This window comes from Phyllostomus discolor, chromosome 6, assembly GCF_004126475.2.
Source record: "Phyllostomus discolor isolate MPI-MPIP mPhyDis1 chromosome 6, mPhyDis1.pri.v3, whole genome shotgun sequence".
In the NCBI taxonomy this organism is placed as follows: Eukaryota; Metazoa; Chordata; class Mammalia; order Chiroptera; family Phyllostomidae; genus Phyllostomus; species Phyllostomus discolor.
Genome location: NC_040908.2, coordinates 134,460,866 through 134,473,011, shown reverse-complemented (window position 1 = coordinate 134,473,011; position 12,146 = coordinate 134,460,866). Strand labels below are relative to the sequence as shown.

The following is a 12,146-nucleotide window of genomic DNA, read 5'->3' as shown; positions in this document are numbered from 1 at the left end:
AATCTTTATTTTGCTAGGTATAAAACTTCAGATTAACTTTTTTGTTCAATAATTTGAAAATATTAAGATGTCTTTTTGCTTGCATTGTTTTTAAAAATAAATCTGCTGTAATTCTTACATACGTTCTTCTAAATATGATATATCATTTTCCTCTGGCTGCTTTTATGATTTTCCCTTTCCACTTGTTGTAAGCAATTTGATTGTTTTGTGCCTTAGTGTAGTTTTCTTAATGTTTCTTGAGATTGGGTTTTTTTGAAATTCTTATATCTGTTGGTTTTGTTTTTGTCACATCTGGAAAAATCTTCAGATATTTTTTTGTTCACTCCTATTTTTTTGTGGAATTCAATTACACATATGCTTGGTAGCTTGAAATTATCTTATAGTTGACTGATTCTTTTCACATTTAAACAATTGTTTTCACTCTTTTATTTTTATCTATGTTACAAAAGTTTGATTTATTTATCTTTTTGTGGTAGCTTATAAGCTCTTAGACAAATAAGCTCTATCTTGTTTATCTATTCTTAGTTTCCAACAGCGCATAATAAGTGCTTAGATATCTGTTGCAAAAGTGAATAATCAAGTGTGCCTTATACCTTTTGTAAAATATTCATCAGTAGAATTTTTTATTGGAAAGGGAAGACAGGTAGTTTTGGAGTATGAGAACATTTGAGCAGATTGAAAGCAGAAAAAAATATGGTTTTGATGACGATCCAGAGGACAGCATGAGAGCAAAAAGTGGTTGGTCGAGGTCAGTCATATAGAGTAATAATGATAATGATAATAATAGTAATGATGATGGTGAGGAGGAGGATAATAATAGTGAAAGTGAGGGGGGATAAAGGAGTACAGATTGGGAAAAACATACCGAAGTGTGTCAATGAAACCATTTCCTGATTACATTGCTGTAATCTAGATGGTAATATTGGTAACATTATATAAATATATATTGTATGAATCCTTGTAATTTGAAGTGTTGTAATAAAAGCTTTTAAACAAAGTGCTGAGAGAATACAACATACTTTTTTGGAGTAGGTGAACCTTGGAAGGAAGTGTAGGAATGGATTAACTGAGAAAAACCAGACAGGAATTCTAGCTAGTACAGAATAACATAAACACAAAAATAATATAGGCCATAAATAAGCATAATGTAGCAGAAAGAACAAATGTACCTTAGAGCTGGGTTCATAAGGCTTTACTCTCATCTCCATTATTGGTATCACTCTGGACAAATTACTTAACTTGAGATTCAATTTCCTCATCTGTAAAATGGGTGTGGTTGCTGGGAAGATTAAGATTATCTGATGCATAGAGATCATTTATTTTATATCTGGCAGATAGTGGGTCCAATAACTATTAGTTTCTTCTTTTTAGACATTCTATATCTTCTGATGAGGAAAGGAAAATGCTTCAAGAAGGACTTTGTGACCCCTCATCACTTTGTATAAGAGCCCAGGTATAATATATATATATATATATGTATACATATATAATTTATGAGTATAACTAATGTTCCCACTTATTTCTTATTTCTGTGGCAAATGGGGATTGCATTGCATTTTTGTGGTCTAATACTAAGGGCTAGGTAAACTTTAACACCCAGTTTCTTCAGTTTTCTAGTTTTAACTTATATTGAAGACTATTGGGATTATTGGCTAGACTTTGCATATAAATTAAACCATTTTACTACCACAATTAAATAGTTTTCATAAATGCTTCTACTTATAGGGGGCATAACTATTGAATGAAAGATTGGACAGATGAATGTAAAAAATCTTAAATTTTCCCATGTTTTGAACTGGGAAATCTTAATTTTTCTCATGTTTCCCATGTTTCCCATATTTATTTTATAATTGACATGCAACATATTAGTTTCAGATGTAGGTTATGTATTTTATGAAAAAAATCAGTTTTGATCTTAATTTCCTCTCATGGAAATGATATAATATATAGAAAGTACAGGGTAAAGTTTAGAAACCTTTGTCTTTAAAAAATAATCATACTTTAAATCTCCAAACAACTTATAAAAGACCATGGTTAATGTACACTACTCACAATATTTTGAATATATGAATATTTTAAAAGTGGTTCTAGTATAACTATTCTAGAAAATGGAGAAATCTTTCATTTCTTCACCGAAGGAAAAATTCGGGACTCCTCTAGTTAATTAATGTGTTTGGTTAAGGGAACTAAAGAATTTGCAGTCAAGTAGAATAAAAAGTGATAAATTGTAATAATACTTTTGGAGCCAATTTACAGCACTGTTTTTTCTTCTTGGATACTTTCATTGATGCATACAATTCGTAAGTGTAGTGCACAATGCTGCTAATCCTGCTAAATGAAGAACCACCTTTAGTCATCTGCCTGCTATCTCAGTGCTAGGTGCTGAGTTGTCAAAGACCTGGCATGGAGTGGTACCTGGCTTCATTTGCTCCCTTTGCTATGGACCGGTTCTTTGCATTTATGAACCTTAGTCTGGCCTTGATGACAGCTTGCTTGGTTAGAGTCACTTTATTTTCAGTTTAAGACATGCCATCTCCAGGATGTTTGTAAACATGTTGAGAGGCTGAGTTTTGATGGATCTCACAAAACTCTTCTATAGGGCATGGACTGAAACGGAGGAGCCGACAATATTAATAATTCAGCATTTGGCAGTATTGTGGATATTAATGCATTTGTAATTCACCTTGACAAACCTTGGCCCAATCACATGTGAAAGTTAATTTAGTCATTTCATTTCAGTCTCTGGTGAGTATTTTAATGCTTTTTTTTTTAACCCATATGTGAAATAGAGAAAATAATAATCACTCCTTAGAAATGCAAACTTCATAGTCCACATGACTATGTGTTGTGAAATAAAGAAAATATGTTACAATAAATTACCATCTTGATTTAATAAAAGTAATGTTTAGGAATTTTTATATACATTATGGCTGATTTTGGATATTTTAAATTGCTCATTTATTCAAAATTTCAGGACAGAGCACTTATTTTGGTATCATAGGTAAACATTTAACTCTTTACTTTAAATAATCGGTAAATTTAGCACTTAGTGTAGGTAAACTGTAAAGCATTTATCAAAAATGAAAACATGCTAATAATAGTAGGTATATATAATAAGTATATTCAGCATTTAGGACTTAGAGTTATTTTTAAAAAGTTACTTTCATGGGGAAATAAATGTATCTTCTTGTATTAAAATGCCTTAGTAATGACATGATTTCTATTAAGTTATTAGTAATTCCAGGACACACCTCATGAGTTGTGTGGCCTGGAAATAATACAACAATGGCTGGAGTGGAAAGATCCTGATTCTTAAAATTTGGTGGCTTATTGAGCTGTCTGAAAACTCTATGCCCTTCTGGCACATACCAAATGCATTTAAAATTATAAATGGATGTTTTGTAGTTATCTAGCTTCTTTCAGGCTAATATAACCACTTTGTTGTCAGATTTTCTGTTTTGAATGGTATAAACTAGGAATTTAAATTTTTATATAAATAAAAGTATATTTTTTGGTCCTTGAAATATTTAGGTCCATATTTTTACCTAGAAGTTCTTACTATTACATTCAAGTTGAACTATAAGGGAAACAAGATTAAAAATTTGAAATAACCTTTTGTGGTGATAAAATATTTACGTTACTCGGTGCAAAACAGTGACTTAATAAAACTGAAGTAAGCAAATCAAATGGAGACTATTTTTTGGCTGCTTATAAAAATGATTTTAACTTTAAATAATGTTAGTGTAGTCAGAGATGTGTCTCAATATTATATTTCATTAACATAAATCTTCAAATGAGCAATTATGTCCACATGATAAATATGTGGGGTTAATGATGGTAATTTGCCACCTGTGTCATGAAGCAGCTCCTTTTGATCCTCATGTAAAAATTTCCTTAGTTTTCTAGGTAAGGCTTTAGAGTCTGAAAAAATCCAAATTGAAAGGAAAAAAAACACTATAAAAATATCACTCTTGTCAAGAAATGAATCATGCCTAAGGTCTGAAAATAAGTAGAAAAGAATTAGAGGCATATTTCAGATAGCAGATTGGATCCATTCAAAGAATTTGTAGGAGTGTCTTTATTATGTTATGGTAGTAAAAAATGGCATTGTGCTACCAGCTTAGTAATAAAAAGGAATAGATTTTAAACTATAAGCTAGTTTAGTAACTTTGGTTTAGTTTCTCTCCACATTTGTATTCCTTACAAAGGAGAATGCACTACATCTTTGTGAACAACCTGAACTTTTCTTACTGTGGAAAAACCTAAAGTCTAACTTGGCTTTTGGCATAGTCTAAGTTACGTGGTTTAGGTAAAGTTGATCTTAAAAAAGAAAAATTGGATAATCAGCAAACACCAGCAGATATTTTGACACACTCTTGCAGCTGATAAGAGTCATCATAAATTTAAACATAACCTTTCCTACCACAGAAACTTCACTAATAAATGGCTTTGAATATTTTATGAATGACTGAGCACCTTGCTTTGCTAATAAGTCCTCTGGAAGCTATGACTTTTGGGGGGATGGTTTTACTTTTGGAGGAAGGCGTGTTGAAGAAAAGATACTGATGAGGTGTCATATAATTTTACAAGTTGTATAACTGCTTTTAACTATGAAACTATCTGATTAAAATAACAATTGAGCTTGTAATTTTTTCTGAACAGCTGCTGCTACAGGGGTCATTTCCTTGGAGAGCTTGAAAATAATCGTACTCCTGGTACATGAGTTATGTAGTCTTGTGTTTTACAGCAAAGCACAAAGTTTAAAGCCTATAGAAGAATGTTATTTGAAAGCTGTCAAACCATGTTAAAAAAGACTGCATCGTCAAAAGGCCCTGGTGGCCACGATTCTGCATGTAGCCTTGTCTTATTCATTATAAAATGCATGTTTATAAAGTTCCACAGAGCATCCAATTCCCAATTCACTTATATCAGCAAGACTTAACTTGCTCATTAATCTAAATTCTTTTGCAACTTTAATCTACATGTTTAATTAATCATAAAATGAGGCGGTAAGTAATTTCAGCAATGTGTGGCTTGTTATCAGATGCATTTAATCACTCTTCTGTGAGCTCATTTGGAAACACCTGAAGATGTCGAGTGCAGTTTGAATAAGCATAAATTATTCTTTGTCAGTGTACTTCACTCAACTAATAAGACATTAATTTAAAAGGCACTGTTTGTCATTTTTAGATCTTTACCAATATTTTTAGCTTGGCAATATAACTCTAATTGTATATATGATTCACAACTAGTGCCCGACATAGGAAAGGGTAAGAGTTTAATTCATTTTTCTTATTTACACGTAATTATGTCATGTAATCCTAGTTTTTAATGAGGATTAACCCTCTTTTAAGTATTCATATGCTTTTGGAATAAGGTACTAATGAATTATAGTTAGAAAAATTATTTGTTGGTACAAAGGATTGTGATGTCTAGGTTAGGTCTGAAAGGACATGGGGTTGGGGAGAGGGCATTGATTTGAAAATACAGGTATTGCACAGGGATTATATGAGACAGATATTAACCTTCAAAAAATCCAAGTAATATAACATATTTAGCTATCTCATATAATAATATATATAGTCCTCATGTAGGACTGGGTAGCCTATATGATGACAGCAGTTTTTAAAAAGGCAAAAAACAAAAGCAACAATAATAGTGAAACCTACTCATAGCTTCAGAACCAAAAAAAAAATTTCATGAGAGCTGAGTGAATTATATATCTGGATGTCAGCAGTATAGGAATAAAAATTGCATTTTATAGGATGTCATCACCTGTCCTGTTTATGCCATGAAAGCAGTGACACTCGGTAAGAATAATTACCTCAGTGGAAATAAATTTATTTACCTGCCGTGGAACATCTCTGTTCATCTTACTCATGAAGTCATCTCACTCATACTCCATCTGTGGATTGTCAGCAGTGAGCCAGAGGGGATGATTCCTGAGAAGGGAATATTGGTTTGAGCTGAAATATAGCCGTATTCTCCATTTTTATTTGATGTGCAAAACTCCTGGGCTTCTTCCCTTTCTTAGGAGATCCTTTACACTAAGCTAACAGTTATTTATATGTCCATCTCTGACCCAATACCTCATGACTATGTAAAATTTTTCTTTCTGTTTAACTTTCTAAGGGAGAGCAAAATCCCAGGAAATCTCATTTATACTGTTGAAGTCATGTTGACCATAGCAGCACATCACATGAAATGCCATTTACCCTTATTCACTTAAAGAATCATAAATTGTGTTTTTATTTATTTTTAATTTTTAAAATAATTTTTATTGTTATTCTATTACATTTGTCCCAATCCTTTTCCCTCCTTCACCCATTTCACCCCCTGCTCCTGTGGACAATTCCACACTGTTGTCCCATGTCTGTGAGTCATTCGTACATGTTCTTTGACTAGTCTCTCCCCCTTCTTTCCACCATTATCACCACCCTCTCCCCTCTGGTCACGTTCAGCCTGTTCAATGTATATTAGAACCCTTGATGAAAAACTCAAACACTGGGTCCTTCTTTAGAATCATCCTTGAAAAACATTTCTTTTGAACTAAAGTTTCTTGAAAAGAATACTTTTCTCACTCATGAAGTCTGATATGAAGACTTGCTGTCAGTTTTTCATGATAAGGACCCTAAAACTTCCCTAACTTTTCTTCCTCTTGCAAAACCTGAGATACTTTTTCCAAACACCTTTATTTCCTAACTTGTTGTTTTGGGTGCAAAGAAAGAACACAGTATTCCCCCCGGCCCCCTCCGCAACTGATGTGTAAGAGACCTGCCCTATTGTCCTATTAGGTTCCTCTACATAAAGACAATGATATATTTTATAAAATATGTTTTTTTAAAAAAAATTTATTTATTTATTTCTAGAGAGGGAAGAGAGGGAGATAGAGAGAGTGAGAGAGAAACATCAATGTGCGATTGCTGGGGGTTATGGCCTGCAACCGAGGCATGTACTCTGGCTGGGAATCGAACCTGGGACACTTTGCTTCCCAGCCCGCGCTCAATCCACTGAGCTATGCCAGCCAGGGCTAAAATATTATGTTTTAACTGTAGCTATTTGTATGATATACTTCAAGAGGAAAATGATAATTCAGTTCCATGCAACTCTTACATTCTAAGATATTTGCATGTGTGCTTTTACACACATACACAGACACACATACATACACATCTTTACGCAAAATGCACACTGCCTCTTTTACCCACTCACAAACAAGGATGTACCACTTAAACATGACTTCTCCAATGGTGACTTCACAATTGCTTAGAATGTACAGTACCCAGAATCATACATTGCTACAGTGGGTGCCGCTGAGGGAGTGGACCTTCTATGTCCAGCTGAACTGACAGAGATGGTTAGCAGGGCTCTGTTTGTAATGCATAATTTTTATGGTTGAAGGATAACATGCTGATAAAGAAGGGGATTACTGATGGCAGAGAAGGGTGGGTGAAGGATGAGTGAGGAGCATGTGCAATGTGGTGTCCACTAGCACATGTGCTCTAGGGGAAGATTTGGAAAGCCTGATTGGACATCAGGGTCTTCAGCTGCTGTGGGACTTTAGGCTCAGAAAATGAATGAGAATATCATAGTGTAGTTGGTTATAGGCAATACTTCTGACCTTATACTATAGGTCTCAATGTTTTGTTTATATTAAAAATAGGATAATAATGATATTTTCAGTTATACTCTATGCTACACCACAGAAGAAGGCCTGATATTTCCCACTTCTCCACCCCCAGTTTCTCAAACAAGTGAAATTCTATTTTTTAGTCCTCACCAGAGGATATGCTTACTGATTTTCAGAGAGAACGGAAGGAAGAGAGAGACAGAGAGAATGAGAGAGAGAGAACCCGATGTAAGAGAAAAACATCTACTGGTTACCTGTTGTATGCACCCCAATAAGAGATCAAACCCCATAACCTAAGTATGTCCCTGGCTGGGGATCAACCCTCAACCTTTTGGTGTATAGGATGATGCTCCAACCAACTGAGCCACTTGGCCATGGCCAAGTGAAGTTCTATTCTAATTTTTACTGAAAAGGACATGTGTTAATTCCTACAAAAACCTTCATAATTCATGCCCATCTATTGCTCTTTTGAATCCAGGTTTTGTCTGTGAACATTATTTGCCTTTCAATACCAAGCTACTTTTTCTTAATCATTAGAAATTGGCTTTTACTAGATTGTTTAGGTATCATATATGTGCAGTCCATTTGATGGCTTTATGAGAAGTTCTGATTCTAGATGTTTGAAGCTCTGCCCAGATGACATTTTTATAGGTTCATATAGCCTTTCTCATATATGAAAAGAAGGCATTGATTTATATGGATGGCTTAGCGTGCATTTAGTTATTTCTCGGGAATTTTTGTGAGGACAGGTTGACTTATAGTTAACTTCCTAGTGCTCTCAGCTTAGAAACTGTTTTCTTAAGGCAGCATCTGAATTACTTATATTTAGGAAAATTTAATAGTGTATGTAGTTTTAGAAATTGCTTGATTTTTTCCATTACCCATAATACACAGCATTGGCATGGTTATCACTCTTGTTGTAATAGGAACAATGTATTAGAGCCATAATAGTCATATGTTTCTGCATATTTTCAAGTACTATATTTGAAAATCCCAGACTACGTATATAGTAAATGAGGAAATAATTTATAACTTTCACATTGAATTCTTACTTTTATTTTTTAGTTATGCTTCCCTTTTTGTAAAGCATATGACCTACTTTAAAAAGGCTGATAGTTCCCTGGTATTTAGTATTTCTTTGCATCACAAAGACTTTCTGACATATACATGGTGATATATTTGCAGACAGTTTTCAACTTACTAATAGATAAATTTCTAAGTTTGTCGTTGGGATTTGGAATGGATATTCATATAGAAACCATGTCATAGATGGTGATTTGGTTCATTGAAAAACCTACTGAAACCCATTTATTCCATCATATGGCTGAATTATACTATTGAGAATACTGTAGTAGCTAACAAACTATTGCTTGTTAAATGGTTTGTGTATGAAATCTCATTTTGACATCTAACTTTAAGAATATTCTTTTGAATTGGTGTTTATGATCTCACCTATAAGTGGAAATTAATCAACAAAACAAAAAAGAAGCAAAATATAACCAGAGACATTGAAATTAAGAACAAACTGACAGTAACCAGAGGGGAGGTGGAGGGGGGAAGGAGGAAGGGTTGTCAAGGAACATGTATAAAGGACATATGGACAAAGCCCAAAGAGGGTAGGACTGAAGGTAGGAGGTGGGGATGTCTGGGGTAGGGTGGATTGGTAGGGGGGAAATGGAGACAACTGTACTTGAAGAAGAATAAAAAAGGTAAAAAAAGGAGTGAGAAAAAGAAAAAAAAGAATATTCTTTTGATTAACTTCTGGTAATACGATTTGACTTTTTCTACTTCCACCCTAATGGTGTACAGCAGTAGAAATGAAATACCCTTTAGAGTGGAGGTTGGGAGGTGAGGAGGACTTCTTGAAGTCTCTAGCTATGGAAAATAACTGGGTATTCTGCTTGAAGTAGGAAGGAATGGGCGACCCTGGTGACTCTGGTATGGGTATGTGTATCTATTTACAAATGAAGGACATCCTATTGGATATTTATGTATATTTAAAGTAAAGAAGGAGCCTTTTCTAACTTCACACTGATGAGCCAAAGGGCAGAGAAGATCAATACTTCTGCTTATTAGCTATGCCTCAGAGTATATTCCAAGTATTTTCTTTCTTTTTAAAAAAAGTTATTTGAAAGGATTTTATTTTTAATCAAAAATTCTTATTTAAAATTGAATTTATTGAAGTTAGATTGGTTAATAAAATTATATAGGTTTCAGGTGCACAATTCTATAATACATCATCTGTACATTGCATGTTCACCTCCCCAAGTCAAGTCTCCTTTTATCACCATTTACCCCCCTTTACCCTTTTCTGCCTTTCCTTATCCCCAAAACTCCTCCATCCTGCCATCCATAATTTTGGCTTTGATTTTTAAATGGTAGCTCTGGTGAGAGTAGTTCACTTTCTAATACTAGAATAGTTTTGAAATATATTATTTATTAGGACCATATAAGATGACCTGATAAGTGTATATTCCCAAATACATGACAGTTCACCCAAATGAAGACCAGTAGTAGTCCATTGTTGTTAAACTACATCATGTCCTTTGAGAGTATCAGAAGAAAGTCATACAAAGGTACAAATAGGTAATGGAAAGTTTATTTGGTCACATGTAAAATATCATCTCAAAACTCAGAAATTGAATTATGTTCATTCTTTTTTACTTCAAACATGGCAAATTTTGTATTTTTTGATTGCTGAGGGGAAAGTATGAAAAAAAGAGAGTAATAAAGGTAAAATGAGAAACGTGGCATTTAAAAGGCTCTAAAGGTTTAAGTTGTTAGAGAAAAGTTTGAGGAGTTATGGGTAAAATAGAAAGAATTTAGTTTTCCAAAGAAATACATAGATTAAAGTGTAGGAGAAAAGTGCTTGGCAATACCAACTATGTATTTTTTCTTAACTTGAGGAGTTAAAAAAAAAACAAAAAAAGAGAAGCATTTGGCAAAGTGAAAACTCAGCTGACTTCATGCCTACCAAGTGAAAAATCTGATTCTTTATCATCTGAACACATAGTTGGGTAACTCACAGAGCTACCCAGTGTATAGGTTGCAATGGCAAGAAGCCAACAGTGAAATCAAACTCATAAGTGCTCTATAGAAATCCCCTCAAATTACTGCTGTGCTGTTGTCAGCTGTACTGCCAGGGAACAAGAGCTGTACATATTTCTGTGGAATGACTGGGTTACTTAACACAGCTTGATTGGCTCTGTTCCTGCCCTGTTCTCTTTGGCTGACAGCTGCCCACCATACTGGTTTGGTTTCAGATAAGACCAAAGTGGACACAACCACTTATATGCACCTTCCTTTTGTACACTGCTCTCTTAATGCCGCCAAACCCAATCCATATCTTACAAAAGGAGAGATGAATATAACTGAGGTCCTTTACGTAAAGCATATTGGGTGACACTTTGCTGTCCTTTTATTCCACAAATCCATCAGATTTTTAGAAGAGTCATTTTCTTGTTATTTTATTTGTAAGTGCTTGAATTTATTAAATGTAAAAGAATTACATCGTAAGTCTTTCTATTTGTATTATTTTTCTTCATTTTAAGTCATTGCTTGTTTCGTGATCCTAGACTGGTTATTCAGATGCCACCTAGTCCTTATCTTTTCCTCTTGGATAAACTGATAGGTAGCTACTTTTGTCTTATAAAGTCTTTCAAATAAGAAAACACAAGGCATCCCAGAGGGCACTACATAGCTTCAATTGCTACATTCCATTAATTAGAGAAATGTGTAAGTGAACAAGGTGGTTGACTCTTTCCCTGTTACGTGAGAGCCCATGGATTCACATATTCTAGTTCCCTTTAAGTTAGGAGGATTTCAAACATTTTTGATTATGATGCAGGCTAAGAAATACATTTCTATTCTGATCCAGGATGCAATGTAATACAGCTTAAATAAAAAGTTTTCATGAATAATACTTATCCTTAATATTGCAATGTGTTCTATTTTCTCTTTCCTTTCCTCTCCTTTTCCTCTTCTTCCTTTGCTCCACTCTTCTCTTTCTTTTTAATAAAAAATACTAATTGGCACTCAGAAAATTTATTATTATTATCCACTCAATAGTTTGAAAAGTATTGTATGAAAGTGAGCAAGGTTTTTTTTTTAAGTTTTGATATTCATGTTCTTTGGTCTACCATTGTTTTTAAGGAACCAAGTCTCCTCCACAGGACTCTAAATCCATTGCTTGTTGTGGTAAAATCATTAGGAAATGACTTTTGTACTCTAGTAGCATATAATCTATTAATAACATCATGTATTAAGTGCTTAATTATGCCAGGTGTTTTATTAAGTGCTTCATATATATTTATCATAAGAACTTTTTCATATAATCTTCATAATTACCCTATGAGGTAAAAACTATTATTATAACTATTTTAAAATTAATTATTTATTTATTTAGCAGATATGATGTCTTTTTATTTACTTTTTTTGGTGATACAGTACACATAAAGTTTGCCATCTTAACAATTTTTTAACTGTGCAGTGGTATTATACCCATTTTGTAGTTGAT

At 33.6% G+C, this 12,146-nt stretch overlaps 1 protein-coding gene across 5 annotated transcripts in view; it reads left to right on the top strand.

Annotated features, from left to right (window-relative positions):
* The window catches only part of SOX6 (SRY-box transcription factor 6), a 614,163-nt gene that overhangs the window by 142,483 nt on the left and 459,534 nt on the right, over positions 1-12,146 (top strand). For 3 of the 5 annotated variants that reach the window (XM_036029075.1, XM_036029074.1, XM_036029073.1), the window contains exon 3: positions 1,372-1,453. The exons of the other annotated variants lie outside the window; for them this stretch is intronic. The gene's annotated coding sequence lies outside the window, so the exon portion shown is untranslated. The remainder of the gene's footprint in view (positions 1-1,371; positions 1,454-12,146) is intronic. 5 annotated transcript variants of the gene reach the window in all.